The sequence below is a fragment of the Peromyscus maniculatus genome, chromosome 2 (assembly GCF_049852395.1).
Source record: "Peromyscus maniculatus bairdii isolate BWxNUB_F1_BW_parent chromosome 2, HU_Pman_BW_mat_3.1, whole genome shotgun sequence".
Taxonomy (NCBI): domain Eukaryota; kingdom Metazoa; phylum Chordata; class Mammalia; order Rodentia; family Cricetidae; genus Peromyscus; species Peromyscus maniculatus.
Genome location: NC_134853.1, coordinates 139,344,494 through 139,366,382, shown reverse-complemented (window position 1 = coordinate 139,366,382; position 21,889 = coordinate 139,344,494). Strand labels below are relative to the sequence as shown.

Sequence of the window (21,889 nt, the reverse complement as noted above, 5' to 3'; positions counted from 1 at the left end):
GGGATTACTGTATGGAGAGTGGGAGGTGCCTCTCTGTAGGCTTTCTGAAGAGAGGAGCATGGCAGGCAGTCCAGCTCTTTGCCTTGTTGGTATTCAGCATGAACTCTGCTTGGCATTTCTGGGATGAAAATCACTTAGATGTCTGGATCCTGGGTGTGATGTTTTTGGCTCTGATTCTATTTACACATTTCATGTGTATCCTATTTTCTTAAGACTTAGCATATTTATGGCCCATGGGAGGCTTCCTATCTTGTTTTCAGAGCTATCATGATGTCATTCTCTCAGAAATACCTTTTTAGCTCATCATGGTAATTCCCAGGGAGAACCTGGGGTTCTGGTAGTCAGGGCAGACTTCTAATGGAGAGGCATCATCTCGGGACTCTGTCGTGTCTACCTCACCGCACACCTGATGCTCCCACATTAGGGTCACTGTTCTCCTGGTAGCCTGATGGTCCATGAATAGCATCAGTGATCAGACTGCTCACGGTACCTCAGGCTTTTGTGTAGATACCTGACAGGTTGGTCTTCCCCTTTCTGTCTCAGGGACAGCCTTTGGAGGAAGCCTATCAGTCAGTCCCATCCTCTGTCAGCCACAGGAACTGAGAGTCAGTGTGTTGTCTACACTGAATATCCCAGGAGAAGCGTTTCCATCACATGCTCTACACCAGTGGTGTTCAACCTTCCTAATGCTGCAAACCTTTAATAACAGTTCCTCATGTTGTGGTGACCCCCAAAACATAACATAATTTTGCTATTGTTATAAACTGTAAATATTTTTGGAGATAGAGATTGCCAAAGGGGTCGGGTCCCATAGGTTGAGAACCACTGCTCTAGAAGCTGTTCAAGGCATACCTGATTCCCAATGATTCCTCAGTTTAGGACTCTGTAAGGCTTATTTTAGGCAGACCTGACAACCTGATTCTCAAGGTCTCTTCCAGGGGGCTGTATCTCTAATACCTCTCTCCATTCTCTCTTCCAGTCTGTGTAAATCTTAGAGTTCTCCCAACATAAGCTGATCCCATTGGCTGACATGCCCTTCCTGGATCCATGTGGCAAACTCCCCAATGTCTTTCCTATCCAGCTGCTAGTTAGTCTCATAGGTCAACTTGGTTAGGTCATGGTCCTAGATATTTGATCAAACATTATTCTAAAAGATTCTGTGAAGTTATTTTTCAGGAGAGAATAACATTTAAATCCATAGACTTTGCACAAAACAGAATACCTTCTATCATGTGGGTGGGCCTTATGAATCAATTGGTGATCCTAATAGAAAAAGACTGGCTTCTCTAGAGGAGTAAGTGACTGCTGGCAGGCTGCCCTTGTACCCTGTGGGGCCTCCTGGGGCCCGCTACAGACTGTGGACTTGCCAAATCTCAACTATAAGAGCCAACTCCTTAATGTCAATCTCAGTTTCATCCTCTTTCTCTCCCTCCCTCCCTCCATCTCTCCCACTCTCTCTCTCCCTCCCTTCCAGTACTGTTTGGAGGACTCTGTCTCAAGTGCTCACCACCACAGTGTCTGGCATGGTTGGTGCCGTTATCATCTCAGGGGCTTCCCATTTGCTTCTTTTGTCACAGGCTACAATTTATTTTCTTATCAGTCCCGCTGCCAATGCCAAGGTTTATCTACATGATGTGTGTGTGTGTGTGTGTGTGTGTGTGTGTGTGTGTGTGTGTGTGTGTGTGTATGAGTGGGTGTGTCTCTGTTTCCCTATTCTATTGGTTCTGTTTCCTAGAAGCCTCAGGGGAACACACGTTCCCACACTCACGTTCTCCACTGAGCTGCCCTGAGCTGCCCTGAGCTGCTGGCATCTCTGCTCCCGGACACAAAGCCCCTCTCTCTTGCTTCTCACAGGGTGGAAACTTATTTGTTCACAGGCTTTTCTCTCCCTTCGAGGTGAGTTCTTTCAGCACAAGGAGCCCATCTCATTCATGACCCTCATGCTTTGTAGACACACAGATGGCGTCTATCAAAGGGTGGATGAATCTGTGAGGACAGGATTGAAGCTGGTGGCTGACAGGAGTTTTCCAGGGTGGAGAGTGGAAGCTCCCATCCATCCTCTTAAAGGGGACACTGTGGAGAGGCCAGGGACAGACAAGAAGATCAACACCTGAAAACCTGGCGTGGGGGCAGCCTAGAGACAGGATACTGACGGCCAATAAGGTGGTACCTCAGGCCTCACACCTGAGTGACCTGCTGTCTCCAAACATAGACTTGTAGAGGATTCCATGGGTCAGGACACAGCCAGGCCAGTTCCTTGAGGGCCACGGGAGTTCAGTTAATCTCAATAAATACTGAATTCCAACCTTATTTTTGGGTCAGGAATTCTCACTTCAGGCCCTGACCCAGATCTTCCTGTTTTGACAACTTCTGAATTCTAAAAGCCCTTGGGGATAGGCCATGCCCTCCAGGAGCAGGTCTCAACTGTCCTTCCAAGCTCCTGTTCTGTCTTCACAGGGCAGGAGGCTGGGGTCCTGTACACTTTTCTGAGGCTGTTAAAAAAATAAATAAATAAACCCCTGCAGTCCACACATCCCTTCTCCACTCAAGCCAAGTGATTTTTTGAAAATTCCACCCTGGCAGAAGGCCACAGGCTGCGGGTAGGGCCTGGGGCCAAAGATGAACACAGTGGGAACTCTCTCTTTGTTTTCCCTGAGCACAGGCTGCTGGTTGTGCATTGCATTATGAACAAGTGAGTAAATGAATGAATGAATGATTCCAAATGCTAAGTGGGATGGACCACAGCATAAGCCTGGTTCCTCCATTACAGCAGGCCCACGAAAAACCAGGAGAAAATAAACAGCCTGCTGGAAAAAGCCTGGTGGTTGAAAGGATGGATTTTACCGAATGACAAAGGGCAGAGCTGCGGGGACAGTGACAGAGGGGCTGGCTGAGGCGAGCCAGTACACTGTGACTCAGGCACACTTGGTCCTCAAGTCTGCGCAGTAGATAGTGGTTCTGTTTCACAGGTGAGGACACTGAGGTAGAAGTGACAGACACGTCACCACCTCCTCACATCACTTCAAGGAAACAAGGGGAAACTGGAGTGCTGTGTGAGTGTAGGGAGCTAGAGACCTAGCTTTGTTCTTATCTTGCAGGCGACTCAGTTAGGTGGACCCCTAGTGAGAAAGAGGGTGTTACGACAACTGGATTCTGGGGTCTGATCTGCCAAGACATTTGGGGTCCATCTTATCCTAGCATGGATTACCCCAGCAGGACCACCTCTGGCTCTGACCGCCTGCTGACTCCCCGTGCTTATGGGCACTGATGCTCTGGCCCTCTGGGCTCTGTGCGGGAGCTTTGCTGCCTCACCCTCTTGCCCATCCTCAAGATACTCTACCCAGTGTGTCCACCCCACCCGCCATCTTCCTCTCTTCTACCTCTCTCTTGCACTCTAGCCCCTCTCCCCTCTCTGCCTACTTGCAGGGGTTCAGCACCCCCTCTGACAGCCGCCTACCCTCCATTCTTTGTCTAGCTGAAACCAACCTGTCACCAATTTTTCCCCGAGGTCACCGCTGTCACCCTCCTCTACTGGGATGGGCCTCCAGCTCCATTCCAGATGACACCAATGATAACCAGAGTATTCCCACCTTGAATTAGTGTGGCAGTTTAGCCTTCCCAGCTTGTCTCATTTGTTTCTACCTAAACTCATCCCTGGGAGGGAACTAGTTTATGACAACTTCATCTGTCCCTGGACTGTAAGCACACTGTCTAGACATCACGTCACGACTGATGAGTTCTTTTGAACAGCCTCCCTGGGAGGACCCTTCTCACCCATTGTGCAGATGAGGGGACAGAGGCAGAAGCAGCTGGGGTGAATCTAGGCATCTCCTCAGCCCATCTTCCTAAGGAAGGTGCCTGGCATCTGACTCCTCTCTAGATTCCTGTCCTGTCCTGAGTCTGAACAAGTATGGTGGGCTGGAGGCTCATGGAGATGGGAAATGAGCCCACGAAGGCTCGGCTGCAGGGCGGCTGCAGGGCCGCTGCAGGCCCGCTGCAGGCCTCTCACAGAGTGCCAGGCACCATCCAGCCCTCATCTTTGCCCTTGGGTGCTAACAAGAGCCCTTCATGCAGAGCCTGAAGAGGACTCAGACATGATGCTACATCCAGGCCAGCAGGGTTAATGCTCTTCCTGGGAATTACCCAGGGAGACTCCTGAGGTACTTGGACAGAGGCAAGGGGGGCATGCCCCAGGGAGTGGTTAGTGGAGGCCATAACTAGAAGGGCTGGTCACCGAGTCAGCCATGCAAGATAAACACACACTGGTCCATCTCTTCCTGTTCAGGGTCAGCCCTGCTTCCACTTGTCCACACGCCCTACCCAATCACTGCTCAGAACTCCATCTCTCCCAGTCCCACATTCCTCTGCCTGGGTTTCCCCAGAGGTTTGGGTTCAAGTACACAGGACTTCTCTCCTCCAAAAGATCTGACCCTGCCTTCCAGCCCAGGTCCTTCACAGTGCCTTTTTGTAGCAATGACAGCGGCCAATGCTTTTTTGACCTGCATTTGAGTTTTCAATTGATACATAATTTTATATATTTATCAGCCAGGATGTGATGTTTGATCCATATACACACAACATCATGAACAAATGAGGAAATCAGCATAGCCAGCTCCTCATTCAGTTCCCCTCTCTTCAAGATAGAAAGCATTCAAAATCCTCTGGCTAGCTAGTCTGAAATGCACATTACATTCTCTTGACTGTAGACACCCTCCTGCGTGACAGAGTGCCAGGGCTTGCTCTTCCTTGTGACCCGGTCCCCCACTGACCACGTCCCTCCCCACTTCCCTGACTCTCTGGTAACCTTCATCCTACTCCACACTTCTGTGAGACGAACTGCTCAGATTCTACATTGCAGTGGAAGCTGTCAGTGACGGCTGACGCATGCTGTGACTCGTGGGGGTGGCTTGTGACTGTTCATACACACCCTCTCATTAGACATTTTCACAGAAGTGGAGGGCCTGTGTGTCTGAATCACCTTCAAGTCCTATGTCTGACACCGAGTAGGCACTTGTGGGTGTTTGGGAGTGAATGGTAGATGAATGGATGAAGAAAGGAAAACCTCAGTGATTGGACAGTTTATAGATGTCACCTCAATTCTTAACTTCTGAAATAAGCAGGCATATTAACTCTTATTAAATAGAATTTTCTAAACTTCTTGTTTGTGTTTTGAGACAGAGTCCTACATATCCATGGCTAGCCTGAAACTCACTGTGTAGACCAGGCTGGCTTTGAACTCACAGAGGTTTGCCTGCCTCTGCCTCTCAAGTGCTGGGATTAAAGGCATGCACCACATCTGGAAAGTTTTCTAAATTTTGATCCAGCCTCTTTCTCAATAATATGACTCTTTAGAGGTGTCATTTACTTTGGGAAAAACCAATACATAACAATATACCATAAAATTCACCCTTTAAGAGTATATACCATTTATTACTTACGATTATTATTATTATTACATTTTTTCTTTGTTGTGCTTGTATGCGCATGCATGTACATGTGTCATGGTGAGCATGTGGCGGTCAGAGGACAACTTGTAGGAATCAGTCCTCTCCTTCCACATGGAGACTGAACTCACGTTGTTAGGCTTAGCGGCAAGTGCCTTTGCCCACTGAGCCACCCTGCCAGCTCCACCATTACTTTTTGAGTTAGGGTCTCAGCCTGTATCTCAGGATAATGGCCTAGAACTGAATAGGTGGCTCAGGTTGGTCTCAGCCTCTTGTCTCAGCCTCCCAAATACTGGGATTACAGGTGTAAGCCATTATACTCAGTAAAAGTTACGTTTATACAACACTATAGTCTTTCTGCATCTTTTGTGTTGGGGACTAAAGCCAGGATCTCATTCATGCCAGGCAAGTACTGGACCACTGAGCTGTATCCACAACCCATGTGCACCTTCCTATCAATCATCACGAGATTTCTCAGTCATCTAATTCCAGAAAACTTTTATTACTCTATAAAGGATCCCTGTACCCATTAGCAGTCATTTCACACTCCCTTTCTCCAAGTCCCCATAGGTGTCTATCTCTGTGAGTTCATCTTCTCTGAAAGTTTCACAGAAATAGAATCATCCAGCAATGTGGCCCCTTGTGTTTGGCTTCTTTCTCTTGGCACAAGTGTCTTAGTCACTTGATTTGCGAACATCAAGGTTGCATGATGTTTCCTAGAGTGCCATGACCTCCAGTGACTCTGAGGCTATGGTGTTCACAATGATGCAGTGTCTTGCCTAGTTTTAGATCAACTCACACAAGCTAAAGTCATGGGAGAGAAGGGGATCTCAGTTAAGAAAATGCCTCCATAAGACCAGGCTGTAAGGTATTTTCTTAATTAGTGATTGATGGGTGAGGACTTAGCCCATTGTGGGTGGTGCCATCCCTGGGCTGGAGGTCCTGGGTTCTAAAAGAAAGAAGGCTGAGAAGGCCATGTTCAGCAAGTCAGTAAGCCCTTCCATGGCTTCTGCACCAGTTCCCTGCCTCCAGGTTCCTGCCCTGTTTAAGTTCCTGTCCTGGCTTCCTTCAGCGATGAACAATGATATGAAACTGTAAGCCAAATAAACCCTTTCCTCCCCAGCTTGCTTTTTTGGTCATGGTGTTTCATCGTAGCAACCGTAACTGAGCCATGCAGGTTGGAGCTGCTGCTGTGACACATGCCCCTCCGTGTCCAGCGGCGGGTACACAGGCCTGGCCAGTGGCACAGTGAGACAGAAGTGTGCTCATGACATAGACAGCAGGATGAGAGTGGTTAGGAGCTGATGGACTGTATTTACAATATCCTTTGGGGGCCAAGACCCTAGAGAGCAGTCACCTAAAGTTCCGATTATCTGGTGAGGAAACGGTGACAGAGGCCAGCAGCTCAAGGCCCGCCAATCTGGTGTAAAGGGAGAATTTTATTTCTCTCATGACCCAAAAGCTCATTGGTTGGTTCCTATTTGGGAGTGCAAGATAGACACTGGTCACCCCAATTGTTCAATGCCCTATCTAGCCCAGGCATCCTTTTAGCAGGGAAGAGTTCCTAACAGTAAACCCCATAGGCCAAGCAGAGCCAAGAAGGATTTGGGTGTTGATCATGCACTGATCAATTAGCTAATCCCATCTTTATCCATTTGCTCAGAGGCTCAGTCAGCACGGGGGACGTGGAAGACCTAAGATCTAGACCAGAAGGGGAAGAAGAAGGCAGGTGAGCAAGGAGAAAGCCCTTCATTCATTTCTACCGTGCAGTTCTCTGGCAGTCAGAGGACAGCCTTGGGAGCTGCATGGTCCCAGTGTCCCAACAGACCAGAGTGCTCCTTGGCCCTGAGATAGGAAGGCAACTTCTTCCTGGTTGTTTTAAGTTGGGAAGCATTCATTAAGCCGCCACTCACCTCTACTTCCCTGGCTTCCGTGCGAGTTCTGGGGCAGGCATTGGGCTTTCCCAGGGTCTAAGAATGCCCCATGAGCTTGTCTTTAAGGCATTAGCTCATGCTTGAGACACGTGCTGTCTGGAGATACTCACTCTGAGTCTTATCTGAGATGCATACCATCTTATACTGTTACTCACCTCACATTCACACTGACTTGAATCTGTCTTGTTTCAGCATAGCCCCATCCTAAGCAATGAGGATCCCAGGAATATTGCCAGCATCTTTTTTTTTATTGAATTAAATAAACATAAAGAATTTCACCCCAGTTCCCAAGTCTCCCATGTTCTACTAGTGTTCTATGCCTAGGCATTAGTCCCTCAGGTCTGCTGGGCATGTGACACGCACTTGCAGCTTTTCTAGTGGACCCAACTGCTATTTCCGTGGCGGCTCACAACTGTCTGTATCTCCAGTCCCAGGGGATCCAATGCCTCTGTAGGCATCAGGGATGCATGTGGCAATCAGACACACATGCAGGCAAAATACCCATACACATCAAATAATGATAGTAATCATAAGAACCAACTAGTGCATGCATTAAATACAAAAAGAAGTCCAGGCTCCCTGTAACAAATCAGTTTTCTCAGCTAGTAACACACTCAGATCCCATCTCAAGTGGATGGAATGGCTTTGATTTCCATGATGGCTCCACCCCAGCTGGCATCTTCTCTGTCTGTCAACTGTCCCTCCAGTCCCAGAGTATCTGTTTCTCAGTGTGGTATGGCCACCCAGGGCAGAGTCCACAAAGTATCACTGTGGGCATGGCTTATATGGCCCAAAACTGGGTCTGGCTGACTCAGCCCTGACTGGAGCCATGTGGCCCTGCAGATGGATGCCACATCAGGGAAATGAACCTACTTGTACAACTGAGCCACCAGCCAATGCCTTTGTACCCCTCCTGCAGACAGGACAAGGCATATAAGCTGTGAGGCCTTCAGGTTCCTAGGAACCTTCAAGGGCACTGGCTTGAGCGTCCTGGGAGGCTCAGAGCTTCCTCAGAGGTTGAACCCAGGATGGTACCAATTACCTTTCCTTTTTTCCTTTCCTTCTCCCTTCCTCGATTTATCACTTTCTCTTTCCATCACTTCCTTCCTTCCCTCTGTCCCTTCCTACTTCCTTCTTTTGTGTGTGGAATGGGGTTAAGATAGGCTAGCCTTTGATTTTATGAAAATGACATTACCCTATATACATTTCTCTGCACTTGGCTTTTCTCCTAGATAATCTTTCCAGATCAAAGGTCAGATCTTTCTTTTTAGCAGTTAATGCATACCAGACACAATTGCAAATATTCACACACAGCAATTCAGTTACTCCTCCTAACAAGTGTAGGGTAGAACTATTATAACCTCTGTGTAACTGGAGGAGACTGATAGTGAAGTGATGCAAACTAGCTTGTAAGCGGTGGGACCTAGAACTCAGGACTGGTCTTCAGACCCCGCATTCCTCACTGGGCTACCACATTGCTCTTCTAAGGAGGCACAAGGTCTGCTTGCTCCTACTCAATGGCAGGTGATGGTCTGGATGCAGTGCTTTTGACCTTGACTTTGCTCTTGAGTTTTTTGTTTGGTTGGTTGTTTTCAAGTCAGGGGTTCTCTGTGTAACAGCCCTGGCTGGCCTGGAACTCACTCTACAGACCAGGCTGGCCTCGAACTCAGACCTCTGCCTGCCTCTGCCTCCCAAGTGCTGGTATTAAAGGAGTACACCACCACCACCACCTTGCCCTTGAGTTTTTATAACCTTGTTTTTGCCTCTAGAATTTTGCAATAAACATCCTTTGCACACACATCTTTACACCCTGTCGCTGATGTGCCACAAGCCAGATTCCCAGAAGAAGTGGGATCCTGGGCCAAAGAGGATGTGTGTCTTGGGTCACAACAGTGGTGGGGTCCATTGTTCAAGGTATCTCCCTACTGATGAGCCATGCGGATTTTGCTCACTGGTTTCGATTCTATCCAAAGGGCTACCCAGGTCATCTCTGACCCCTTTTCTAGTGGATGGAGGAAAGAGATACTGTCCCTATTTCCTCTGACAACAGGGCTGATGTAGGGACCTTTGGGAGAGCAGCACCATCGGCAGTGAGCTGGCCTGTACCCTCTCTTCTCACTGAAAGCCCCACTCAGGGGGATGGGATGTTCCTGGATGTCAACTGTGCCACAATAGAAGGTTGAGAAAGCAGGATTCACAGCTCTGGTCTTGAACTCCTCCAATCTCAATCTCTCTCTCTCTCTCTCTCTCTCTCTCTCTCACACACACACACACACACACACACACACACACACACACACACACACACACACAGACTCCTTCAGCACAGGGAGTGGTAGGGAAGACAGCATCAACCTGCCTCATGCTGTCTGCATCTGTACACATTCTTCTTTTGAGGAGCCCGGGATGATACTGATACCGGCCAGGCCTTCTAGCATCTTCAAGTTCCAGGCCCTGCTTCACAATAGAACCCTGGCAAGCAACGGTGGAGCCAGACTCACATGCTGGGCGTGTGGCAAACCCTTCCCCACTGTGGAAGGCAGGTCCCTGGGGGTGTGGGGGTGAAGTGGGGAGTGAGGGGGGTTTCTCTGGCTCTCTCTGCTTGCTGGCTCCCAGGAACAGTCTTACTAGAAAGGCATAGTGTAAATATTTTGCTAAGCATCCAAGAGAGGAAACTTACCCAGGCTGAGCTGCCCAGTGCTGGGCACTGGCCATGGGCACAATACTCAATGAGGCCATTATCTGTGAAGGGAGGTCTGTTTGTTCCGCTGTGGGATGGTGCCAGAGCCCAGAGCCACCAGGCTTGTGCTCTGGCTGCCACACAGAAGAGTCTCCTCGCACTCAGCAGACCCTGTGGTTATTCAGTGCCAGGCCAGGAGGTTAACTCTCTGGCAGACCAGCAGCCAGGCTTCATTCCTTCCTGCCTGAGCATGTCTGTCTGAAGCTGTTAAAAATTGAGGACCACAGTGTTCACAAAATCTGCTCAGGCCCCAGACCTGCAGGTCTACTTTAAAGGGTGTGGTACTGGGGAGCTGGGGGCCCATCCATGTATTAATAGCTCTTGGTCCCCTCCTTCCCACCCAGGCCGGTACTCTGAGGACACTGTTCCTGATCTCATCCTCCTCTGCCTGGCTGCTCTTTTCTCTTCTCCCTCATCAGCTGGACCTGGTCTAAGTTATTCCTAAGCACAGGGTCTGCCCACCTCCTTAAGGCCTTCCCTGATCACCCCAGACCCCAGAGCCTGAGACTAAAAGTGGCTTTTCAATCTGTGGAACTATCTATCCATGCACCCATTTTGCAGATGAGTAAGCAAGGCTTGGAGACACCGAGTAGCTTGAGAAGCATCAGTCCATGTAAATGCTGGTGGGCTTTCCTGGCAAAAATCTTTCCTCTGTTCCCGGGGTCCCATCTCAGTGAATCACGCTGGCTGGATCCCTCACTATGGCCAGAGACCACCCCACCCCCACGGCCTTTGCAGTTACTGTCCTGGCCTGTGTCACTGTCAGGCACTGACCTCTCACTGTCTCTCTACCCCACGCCCAGTGCGGGTGTCTCCATACCACATCCAGGTGGGTTACAGGACATCCGTGCCCCCTCTGCTCAGCTCAGACCTCCCCAGCTGCTCTGCGTGGCCTGCTCTCCCCTGTCCAGCCCTCCAGGCACACTGACCTCCTGTTCCTGCCTGACAGGACCCCACCTCTGCCAGCTGTCCACAGAACTGGCACTCACACTCCCCTTGGCTCCCGACTCAGACACTGCCCACCCAGGCCGCTTGCTACCTGCTACTCAGACACTGCCCGGCCCAGACTGCCTGGTTCAAAACTCACCACAACCTGCGCACCCTGGACCACCTGGTCACTCCCCTGCTATCATCCCCTTACACACTGTGTTCTACTTGAGGAAAAGAGTACCTTTGTATTTATTTTGTATACACTGTATATGTAAGAGCTCAAAAATACTATCAATGTATGTCTAATATTTATCTTTCCTGTGTGTGTGTGTGTGTGTGTGTGTGTGTGTGCGCGTGCGCGTGCGCGTGTGCACGTGTATGCTGAGAATCGAACTCAGGTCCTCAGCTTCCCACTCTGTTTCCTCCACTGGAATATGGAGAGACAGGCACTGTGTTTTGTCGCTGTGAACAGTGCTTGGTGCTTTGCGTCTAACAGGCTGGATCTCAGGACAATCTTCCCATCTAGCTGGGTTGGTTGCCTCACTGTGAGCGGTATGTTGAGGAGTTTGGTTTTTAGACTGTGTGTAGGATGAAGGGAAGGCAGGTGGTACTCTGGGAGGTTAGGGCCAGTGGGTGCTGGCACCCGAGGGCTTGGACCCATTCCCCTGACCCAGGCTCAGCTGTTCCCAAACAGCAAGACCACAGAGGCAGGCCCAGAGTAGCTGCTCGGAATGAGCTGCTGTGACAACCCCACCTAGCCGGCACCCCCTTTTTTGGACTTGCCAGTCCAGGAATCTCCCCAAATATGTCTAACTCTCCATTGGGTGACCCCGCAGCTGTGACGGAGACACTTTGGGTAAGCTTTGCTCCCAGTTGAAGCTGCCAAATGAAGAGAGGCATGCTGGGAGAGGAAAGGGAGAGTGCCGAGGCCCACCCAGTAGAGGACAGAGATTCAGACCAACAGGAGGGATGATTCCAGGGAGCCAGCCAACAGCACAGGAACAGAGGCACCATGGCAAGGCTTGTCCTGACAGGAGAGATGGGCGGTGGTTCCTGTTCCCATCACTAGCACACCTGCATCCATGCTGGCTAGGAGCACACGGTCCCAGGCAAACAGCACCTCCCCCTTTGGTCCCATGTGACTGACATTTGTATTTACTTATGGCACGCTTTCTTTCAGGTTGGCTGGCTTCATTCTAAAGTGGTCATTCTAAAGTCAGTTCCCCAGGGGACCTGGGGTGCCACCCAGCTTCCAGTACACCCCACCCTGCCCGTTCTCAGCTCTCTGAGCCCGGTCTGTCTCTCCCCTGAGTGTTGCTTCATGGCAGGCTTGCTCCTCCCTCAGGCTTCCTTCCTCAACCCTCTGCTTGTCTCCCGAGAGCATTGCTTGTCTGTTTTCCTGAGTGATTCTTGCAGCTGCACACTTCACCTGCCCCCCCCCCCACCTGTGTGCCCGGCCATCTGCGAACCCCACACTCCTGTGCATTTCCAGCCACTGCACCCTGGCGTGGCCATCGCTCTGGCTTCTCAAATCCATTATGCTCACACGAAACTCATCTTCTGTCTCCCCATCTGTGGGTACCACCATGCTCCTAAACCTCGAGGTGTGCAGCCAGCTACCTCTGCATCGCACTGCCCTGTCCGGCCTCTTCCTCCATTCACCTACCTGCCCCTTCCTTCTCTGGCTCACCAGTTACTGACACTAGTCTGGACAGGCCCTTCTCCATTGCTGGCTCCTCCAGGGTCACCTCCACCTGAGACCAGGAGAGGGAGCCTATTCCAGAACCAGCATGTCCTGTGTCTGCACGTGGGTGGTGACAGTGTGACCCTGGGCAAGTCACCTGCTCTGCTTGGGTACCCATCTCTGCTCTCTGTAAGGACTCTTCCTTCTGACTCCCTTTATGTCAGTCTGGCGGAGGGAGGGGGCACCACCCACCTCCTACAGGTGACACAGATCTGAGCATTGCCGGCAGTCAACATCTACAGGCAAATCAGTCTCTTTCCTACAGAAAGCTGTGTCTCCAGCCCCACCCACCTCACCTCCCTCCCCTGCAGCCTCCGAGCCTCAGGTGGAGACAGGGCCTGGGACATGTCAAAGAAGTACCTAAGTAATTGTGTGTGTGTGTGTGTGTGTGTGTGTGTGTGTGTGTGTGTGTGTGTGTAGTGTGTATGTTTGTGTGTAGTGTGCATGTGTGTGTATGGTGTGTAGTGTGTATGTTTGTGTGTAGTGTGCATGTGTGTGTGGTATGTGTGGTGCATCTGTGTGTATGTGTGTGTGGTATGTGTGGTATGTGTATGTGTGTGTGGTATGCTTGGTGTGTATGTTTGTGTGTGGTGTGTGTGTGTGGTATATGTAGTGCGTGTTTGTGGTGTATGTGTGGTATGTGTGTGTGTGTGTGTGTGTGTGTGTGTGTATGTGTGTTATGCATGTGTAGGACATCATCTGTGAACGATGCCTAGAGAAGTTATGACTTAAGAGGTAAATCTCGAACTCCTTACCTCTCTCCTGCACTGGTGAGCCTACATTCCACTCAGCCCCCAGTTCAGCCATCCCCACCTGAGCCCGGAATGCTGGGGTCTGCTGGGGTCTGCTCTTCTCTAGCCATTCCCCCAGCATAGCAAGCCTTCCTTGCTTGGGAAGTCCTTGCCAGCCTGCGGTGTCTGACTTGAATGCTTTCTGCTTATTTCAGAAATCTCAGGGATACCTCCTGCTCTAGGCACCCCAGAAAGCACACAGCTGTTGTTCTCTGTTTGTCACCAGCTGGATTGTCCACTCTGGACTGAATTTCCTGAGGCATTTCTATGGCAGAACCTTGTATTTAATGGCCAGCTCTTAATAAGCACCCGCAGAAACGCCACAGCACCCACTGCGTTACGAAGAAGGCAGGTAGAAGGCCAGCTTGCTGGCTCAAAGGCCGGAATGCTGGGTCAGAGAGGACATGAAGGTAGGGTTCCCCAGAACCCCACAGCAATGGAGGATGGACACACGGGGCAGGGGACAGAGGTCCAAGGAGAGGGAGCAGCATGGGAAAGACTCCAAGACTGAGGCACTGGCATGAGGGCAGGGCGCAGAGGAGCATGTGGATGCCTGGGTACTTAGGCAGGAATGCTGAGCTCAGGGCCGCATTCCTCCTGTAGGTCAGGGATGGACGCCTTCAGCTGCTGCCTATTTTGGTCCATAATATTTTTCTGGAACACAACCTGTTCATCTTTACATAGTGTCTACAGCTGATTGCATGTTGCCATGGTAAACTTGTAAGAAAGAGTGGGCTTGCCAAGCCTAAAACTTGTACTATCCGGCCACCTAGAGGGCAGCTCTGCTGACCCCTGGCACAGCAATGGAAGGGGACAGGGGGGTCAGAAGTGTGTTTTATCTTCTTGTCACTTGGGAATGTCACAGGGGAGGGCCAGACAAGCTGGTTGAAGGAACAACTGGAAAGCTGATACAATGGTCCAGACAGGGAGCCTCGTCAAAAGATACATAGTTGCTTTTTATGAAAAGACATATTGTTACTATGTACCGAGACGGAGCCCAGCCCTTTTCCTTGGTTCCTTGATTAAATCCTCACAGGAGCTGCTTGGCATTTCTACTCCTATCCCTGTGTTTGACACATAGCACAAAGAGTTTACGTAGTTTGCCCAGTGGCACATACCTAGGATGCAAACCCATTGGTCAAACCTGAGCTGAGACCCTCCATGCCAAGTTCTAGGTCTTCAGATTCAAGCACGTGTGCTTGTGGGCAGATCTTCTAGCAGCCTTCCCAAGAATCTATAGAGCACAGCTCCCCGGAAGGAGACCTACCCCTTGTCCAGTAAGGCAGGAAGTGGGGGGCAGGAGCAGAGCTATTTTGGAGAAGTGACAGGAAAAACCGCGAAGCTTCCTACCTGTCCTGTTTTGCCCCCATCTGTCCTGGGAAACAAGGCTGTCCCTCTCCTAGATAAAAAGGTGTCTCTCCCCACACAGTGGCTCAGAACCAGAGCCGGGAGAGTGAGAACTAAGCTTAGCACATGTTGGCTATTTTTAAAAGACTACATAAACAAACAGGGCTATGTAAATAAGAAAAAAATATGAGGTCATCCCTTCAAAACCTAAAAATATTTTTCCTATTGGGTGTGTGTGTGTGTGGGTGTGGTTTGTACAACCTCGAAGAGGACGAGGACTCAGGCTTCTATCCCCTGGGGCCTTTGCTAGTCCACAACGTCCCAAGCCACCAGGCCTGCCCCTCCCTTCCTCACAGGCCTGGAGGCCACAGCAGCTGGTCTGGAAGTGTCCTGCCTTTTATTCCTGGCTCTGTGGCCTGTGCCTGGATGCTTGCAGCTCCTGCCCAGTCCCTGCACTGCACCTCCTCTGGGCCTCGACGACACCTGTCCCCTTGTCACTCACAAACTGTCTGCACTTGAAGATCTTTGTGTTCAATGACCAGTGCTCACTAAACACTCCCCAGAAACCTTTGTGGCACCCACTGTGGGCGCAGGGGCAGCAGACAGCACCCCTGCCTGCAGGTCCTTAATTCTGCATGTGCAATCAGAGCAGACATGAAAGCAGGCTTCCCCAGAACCCCATGGCAAAGGTTCCTAACGCCCTAGCATCATTGAGGAGGGGCACATCAGGCAGAAGATGGAAATGCAGACAGAAGGAGCAGCATGGGAAAGCTCTGAGTGACCGCTCCATGCGACACACCTTGACCTGCTACCCAGCCACAGAAGCCCCTGACATGTCTATCAGAAGAGACTGCTAGCGTCCCCAGCCCTTCTCTCTGTGAGTTGTCATCTGTCCCCAAGTGAACCTGTACCTTCCCCTCGGTGTGGACAGCTGTAAATCATAAAGGCAGTTGGAAAGCTGATTGTGGGAGACATCACAATCCTTGGCAGGAGTCACGGGGCCTCTCTGTGTTGCCGGAGGACAGTTTGTGCCGGGGACTGGACTCCCTGACTGTTACTCCCAGGATTCTTCCTCTCTCCCCTCCTCCACCTCTCCTTGCTTCCTCTTCTGCCTCCCAACAGGACACTCAGCATCCTTGACTCCTCCATTATCCTTAAGCAGTGGAATAAGAGCAGCCAATTCTTGCTGAAGGCTGTCTTCAAATTGTGTTCCACTAAGCCCTTTCAGAGGGAGCTCTTCAATTACTATAGGAGAAATTCGTGCTAAAAGTACAGTTTGGCTCCTATCAGCACTGTAACAGAAAGTGGACCAGCACATTTGAACGTGTTCTCCAATGCACTGCAGCCCGGGGAATGCATGGTACCAGCTTAGGTTGGCTTGGACAGACTCTGGCATGGGGTCAGGGAAGATCTTGCCCTTCAGGGCTGAGGTGTGTCTTCAGCCAGAGTCACCGGGTTTGAGCTCTTTCCTAGGTGTTGTGTCGCTGGTACGATTCAGGACTACGTATGGGTCTGAAAAGCTACCCAGGCAAGTGCACTCCTAAACTGTCAGTGATGAGGGGCAGAATCACAAGGTTAAGCTCTCAAGTACAGGGAGCATGGGGCTTCCTGTCTGACTGATATTTGTAACAAGAAGGAATTCAAGCAGCTGTTGGATACTGTTGATGATGCAAACTGGAATCCCTGTAGTCCTCCTGGAATGCCCTGTAGCAGCTAAAGATGGGTATGCTGTGAAAAGTGTTACCTTTATCACTTCCTATTGAGATGATTTAGGATTTATTGATTGTTTTTTTCTATAACCCCTGTGTGTGTGTGTGTGTGTGTGTGTGTGTGTGTGTGTGTGTGTGTATCTACACATATAGAGGCCCAAGCTTGATGTCAGGGATCATCTTCAATCATTCTTCTATCTTACTCAATAAGACAGGTCTCTCAACCAAAACCAGAACTCCTCACAGTGGTTAGTCTCTTGGAAGGGGATCCCATCTCCACCTTCCAAAGCTGGAATTCTATAGGTATGTTGCCACATCCACTGACTTGGATTCTGGGGATCCAAACCCCAGCCCTCATGCATGTATAACAAGTGCTTTAACCACTGAAATCTCTCTAGCACCCCCAACTTTAATCTTTTTTTATGGTGTGTGTGTGTGTGTGTGTGTGTGTGTGTGTGTGTGTGTGTACACATGTATGTGTGAGGTATACAGAGGCCCTAAGTGAGTATGAGCTGTCCTCCTTGTTTACCTCCTACTTTATTGAGGCAGGGCCTCCCACTGAACCTGAACCTTGCTGAGTCTGGTTAGTCTAGCTAGCCATCTTGCCAAGGGGATTCCCTGTCTCTGCCCTCCTCCACCAAATGCTGGCATTACAGGTGGCCACATATCTGCCCAGCTTTTTACACGTTTGCTGGGACTCTGAACTCTGGTCCTTGTTCCTTTGGGACAAGTCCCTAATTCACTGAGCCAGCTTCCAAGCTCTGGATTCCTTAATTCGTAATCCTTGCCAAGCCAACCAAGACAAGAGAAGGAAATATGGAAGCTTTGGCTGGCAAGCAAAACCATGGACACTGAGGACAGAGGTCAGGACACCATCTGTAAAAGATTAGATGGTCTATTGCTCAGGATTTGAGGGTAGACGGACTGAAGCAGCCAAAGGGAGCATGCAAATGAATGGCACATGCATCTCAATAAAGCTTTATTTACACAATCAGGTGGCAGCCGTAGGCCTTAGCTTGTGGATCCCTAGTCTAAAACTTCAGATTCAAAGTTCTTATGCATCGAAGCATAGTTATTACTCTGTGTGACCTCCCATAATAAATCCATGTTAAAGATTGAAACTTAAAAAGATTGAAGAGGAAACCCACATTCATCTGATTTACACATCACCATTCCATACAAGATTGGACTTTTTAAATGGTTTCTAAGACAATAAAAATTTGAAAACTACTAGCAGCAATGTTTGCTGGGAAAATATCTCCCGATTCATTTTCATGTTAGTTTTGGCCTTCCGCCACTCATTCAGAAATCACCTTATTCTGGAGACAGTCCCAGGTTGAGTCTCTCCCGAGGGGAAGCACAGGCTCCCTGTTATGTTGCCCTCACATGACTCTAACACCTGCTGGGAAACACAGGTGTCCTCAAGCCTGAGTAGTGCCAGTGGGCCACTTGATCCTGGGCAGGGTGGCTCTTCACACCACACACCTGCCACCCTGGACCCTCACCCTTAATCTGTATGGATGCCATATAGCCTGGCCTCCTTCTTGGTGGCCCAGTTATGCCCATGATCTCCTGGATCCCCCAGCAACTCCGAGTCAGCACCCCATTAATCACCATGCGTTCTTCGCAGGGAGAGTGCAGGAAGGGGTGGGGCCAGATTCTGGCTGGAGCTGAGGGCTCATTTCCTGCTGGGCAGGACTCTCTCTGCAGATTGCCCTGCAGCAGCTGGCAGAGCCCACGTGGACAACAGGGAGTTTGGGCATGAAGTAGGGGAGGGCAAACGCCAGGAGTGGGAGAGTGTTGGGTCCTTCAAACTTGGCCCGTGTTCCTCAGAGTTCTAGTTCTAGACTACTCAAGAACCCAGTGTCCACCTGTGGACCAGACCCCTGCGTCGGCTGGAGGACAAGGGTCCCCCCAACACACAGTTAATTGCCATATGCACAGATGGGAAGGGATACGAAATCATCAACAGACCGGGTGGTGCTGCTGGAGGCCAAGGAGTGGGCCCCCTTGGGGATGGTGCCGTTGATCCAGACTGAAACAGGTGACTCCCGAGAGCAGGAGTCACTGAAGGTGTGGTCATTCTTCAGGAAGCATTTCAGCGGAAAGCAAAAGGGCTAATTCTTCTGTAGCCAGAGATTCTGACCCTGTGAGCTGTGTGACAATCTTTAAACTAGCGAACCTCTCTGTGCTCAGTGTCCATAGCTATTTAAAAGGGGCAACAAAGCCAACCTCACTAAGATTTTTTTTTTTTTTTTTTGCAGGTCTTAGCCCTGTCTATGAAATGCCAGGTCTTGTATACAGGGAAGGCTAGATCCCATGTCAGTACCAGGTGGTACAACATAGCAGATCTGTCACCAGGGGCATGGTGGCTGAGTTGCCTGCATGGTGGTGGAAGGTGATAGGAAAGCCCTCCCCCCCATGGGCAGTCCCTGTTCTAATGAGGCCTCTGCTGTATGTTTACAGCACCCGTGAGGCAGGTGCCACACTGTCCTCTGTTGCCAGAGAGAAAACCAAAGCCAAGGGACAGGGAGATACAACATGTTTAAAACCAGTAAAAGCCAATAAAAACCAGGAACTGGTAGAGCCGGGATTTGAACTCAGGAACCCCTGAGTTCAATACCACTGGGAACATCCTTCTTCAAAGCGAGGCTCAAACAGTTAGTTCTTCCTGGGGTCCAGGGAATACTCCTCCTACCTTGACAGGAGAATTCTGTTCAGGACAGGCCTGCTGAGCCAGGCATGCTGCTGAGCTAAGGCCAAGGCTCGGATACCCGCATCCATGAAGCTACAGCGGTGCTGCTCCTGAGGTGACCGACAGCCCCGACCCCGGCACTGCACAATGAGAAGATGCCTGCTCTAACCAGAGGGGAAGAGCAGGCCAGGTGGGGAATCACAGCTTTTCACACCTTGAACACCATAACGGAGCCCATAGATAGAAACATAAGATGGGTGGAGAATTCCCAGAGCCCTCAGAAGGCAGCTTCCAGGACCCACCCCAGAATCCAAACGTAGTGGGCATGATGCTGTATACTTGCAACCTCAGTAGTGAGAATGTCTGAGGCAGGATTGTGAGTTCAAGGCTAGCCTTGTCTGACAGAGTGTGACGCAGTACCAAAAGAAAGACCTCCAAATACGGATTCCTATGTCCTATGTCCTTAGTGCCTGAGCCAGATGGCATAGGTATTCTGGGGAACCCACGTTTCCTTCCTTCATTTTGAAACCAGGCATTGTCTCCTTCAACCCCATCAGCTCCCCAGGTGATACTGACACATTCAGTAGCAGACAGAACACCCTAGGATCTGATCTTTACCGGAAGAGCTCCCAGTGCCACACCCCACCCACACCACAGCCTGCATAGCCACTTTTAATCCCCAACACCTAGATACTCATATAAATATATACAGGAGCCCAGAGACTTCACTGGCCCATCTACTCAGCACTTGGAATTTCTGGGACTCTCCAGGTAATCACGACAGACCAGACCTGACATCCTTCCATAGCTCCCGACAGGGGCTTTCAAAGCCACCACGCTCTGTGACTGGGCAGGGGGTGGGGGTGAGGTTGAGTGGTAAGGGTCGAGGAGAAGACAAGCCTGAGAAACAGGATGATACATCAGAGGCTTGGGTCCTTGAGAAACATTGCTGTGTCCTTTACCAGAGGTGAGGCGGAGACTGAGCAGCTAGGGGTGAGGAGCAAGGAGTCGTTTTAGGGAGATGATGTGGGGAGCAGGGGCAGAAGCCTAGGATTCCCAACCAAGGCATCCAGGGACTTCCAGACCAGCTCTGGCAGAGATCAAGGAAGGCAGGGACAGGCAGCAGTGGCTAATCTCACAACAGGATCTTTGAAGAGAAGAACATAGAGAGCTCCTGCTAGCTAAAGCAGCAGTGGGCAAGCGGGGCCGGCTCCGTTCCTTACCTGCGCTGCAGGCACCACTTCCGATGACCAAAACTGAACCGCTGCTCTCTCTGGAAGCCAGCATTCATGTCCACTCCTGCTGCGGTGCCTCTGCTCACACCCTGCTCCTCCCTGAGGAAGGGACAACGTGCCCGGCCAGTGGCTCGTGGGAGTCTTCCATGAGCTACTTCGAGGCAGCTTGCTTTGTGCCTCTGATCCTGCATGGGGTGGGGAAGGGGGAAGCCATGGTCAGAGAGTTTTCTAGATCAGTTTTAGGTACAGAACAACGCCTGCCTTACCCCAAGCCCTGAACTCCCTCCAAGCTGATTTTTTGTCCCATGCCCCCTCAGGGAGACAGTGGGATGCAGTGGCCCTGGGATGACACACTACACTCCTTTGCCCCCATGCTGAACTTCTCGGAGCCTTGTTCTTTGCCAGTCATGTGAGTACGGTTCCTGGTGGACTTCAGGATTTCCAGATGCCTAGAGTATAGTCTTAGGACAATGACAGGTGACTGGGGTCTGTGACAGGGCATCCCTGAGGGAACTCTACTTTAAAGGTAGACTTTTCTGTTTGGTTCTAGATGAGGAAGTTAGAGAGACTGGCATCAGGCAGACTATGAATTCTTGCTGGCCTGAGGTGGAAGGGCCATGTGGGAAGGATCTCGAGGCAGCTGCTAACATCACCACCTAGAATGTCAGATGCTTAGCATGACCACCTAGAATGGCAGATGCTTAGCATGACCACCTAGAATGGCAGATGCTTAGCATGACCACCTAGAATGGCAGCTACTTAGCATGACCATCTAGAATGGTAGCTGCTAGCATGACCACCTAGAATGACCATACAGCTGAAAACTAGCAAGAAAACAACCTCAGTCCTCCAACCACAGGGAATCAGGTTACACCAAGACAGGAATAATACTGGAAAAGTGTAACACTCCCCAGAGCAGAGTTGAGTCCTCAGTTTACCCACACCCAATGCCAGCCTGAGCAAACTGCAGATGAGACTGGGTACATTCAGGGTGGCCTGGCTATAATCTAGCGACCTGTAGAAGCAAGCTGGCACGTGGGTATGGTACACAACCACTAAATTTGAGGGGTCTATTAACCAGCCAGGGAAAACTAACATGACTCGTAACAGCGCCTGCAGGATCTTCAGACAGGGGTAAGCAGTGGAGCAACAGGTGTGGGAATACATTGTGGTTCCCAAGCTACTAAACAAAACACAGTGTTCAGGCCAAGGGAAGCCTGGGGCAAGACAGGAGCATCACAGTGGTTACTGAGCAAATGAATGGATAAGCCTGGCTGCTCAGGCACCAGCTTAGCTGGCTGTTGTGGCGCCCAAACAAAA

The 21,889-nt window shown here is 50.4% G+C and overlaps 1 protein-coding gene across 7 annotated transcripts in view; it reads right to left on the bottom strand.

Annotated features, from left to right (window-relative positions):
• Hivep3 (HIVEP zinc finger 3) overlaps positions 1–21,889 on the bottom strand; it is a 432,983-nt gene that overhangs the window by 48,893 nt on the left and 362,201 nt on the right. For all 7 annotated transcript variants that reach the window (XM_016005814.3, XM_042271805.2, XM_016005817.3 and 4 more), the window contains one exon: positions 20,558–20,754. The gene's annotated coding sequence lies outside the window, so the exon portion shown is untranslated. The remainder of the gene's footprint in view (positions 1–20,557; positions 20,755–21,889) is intronic.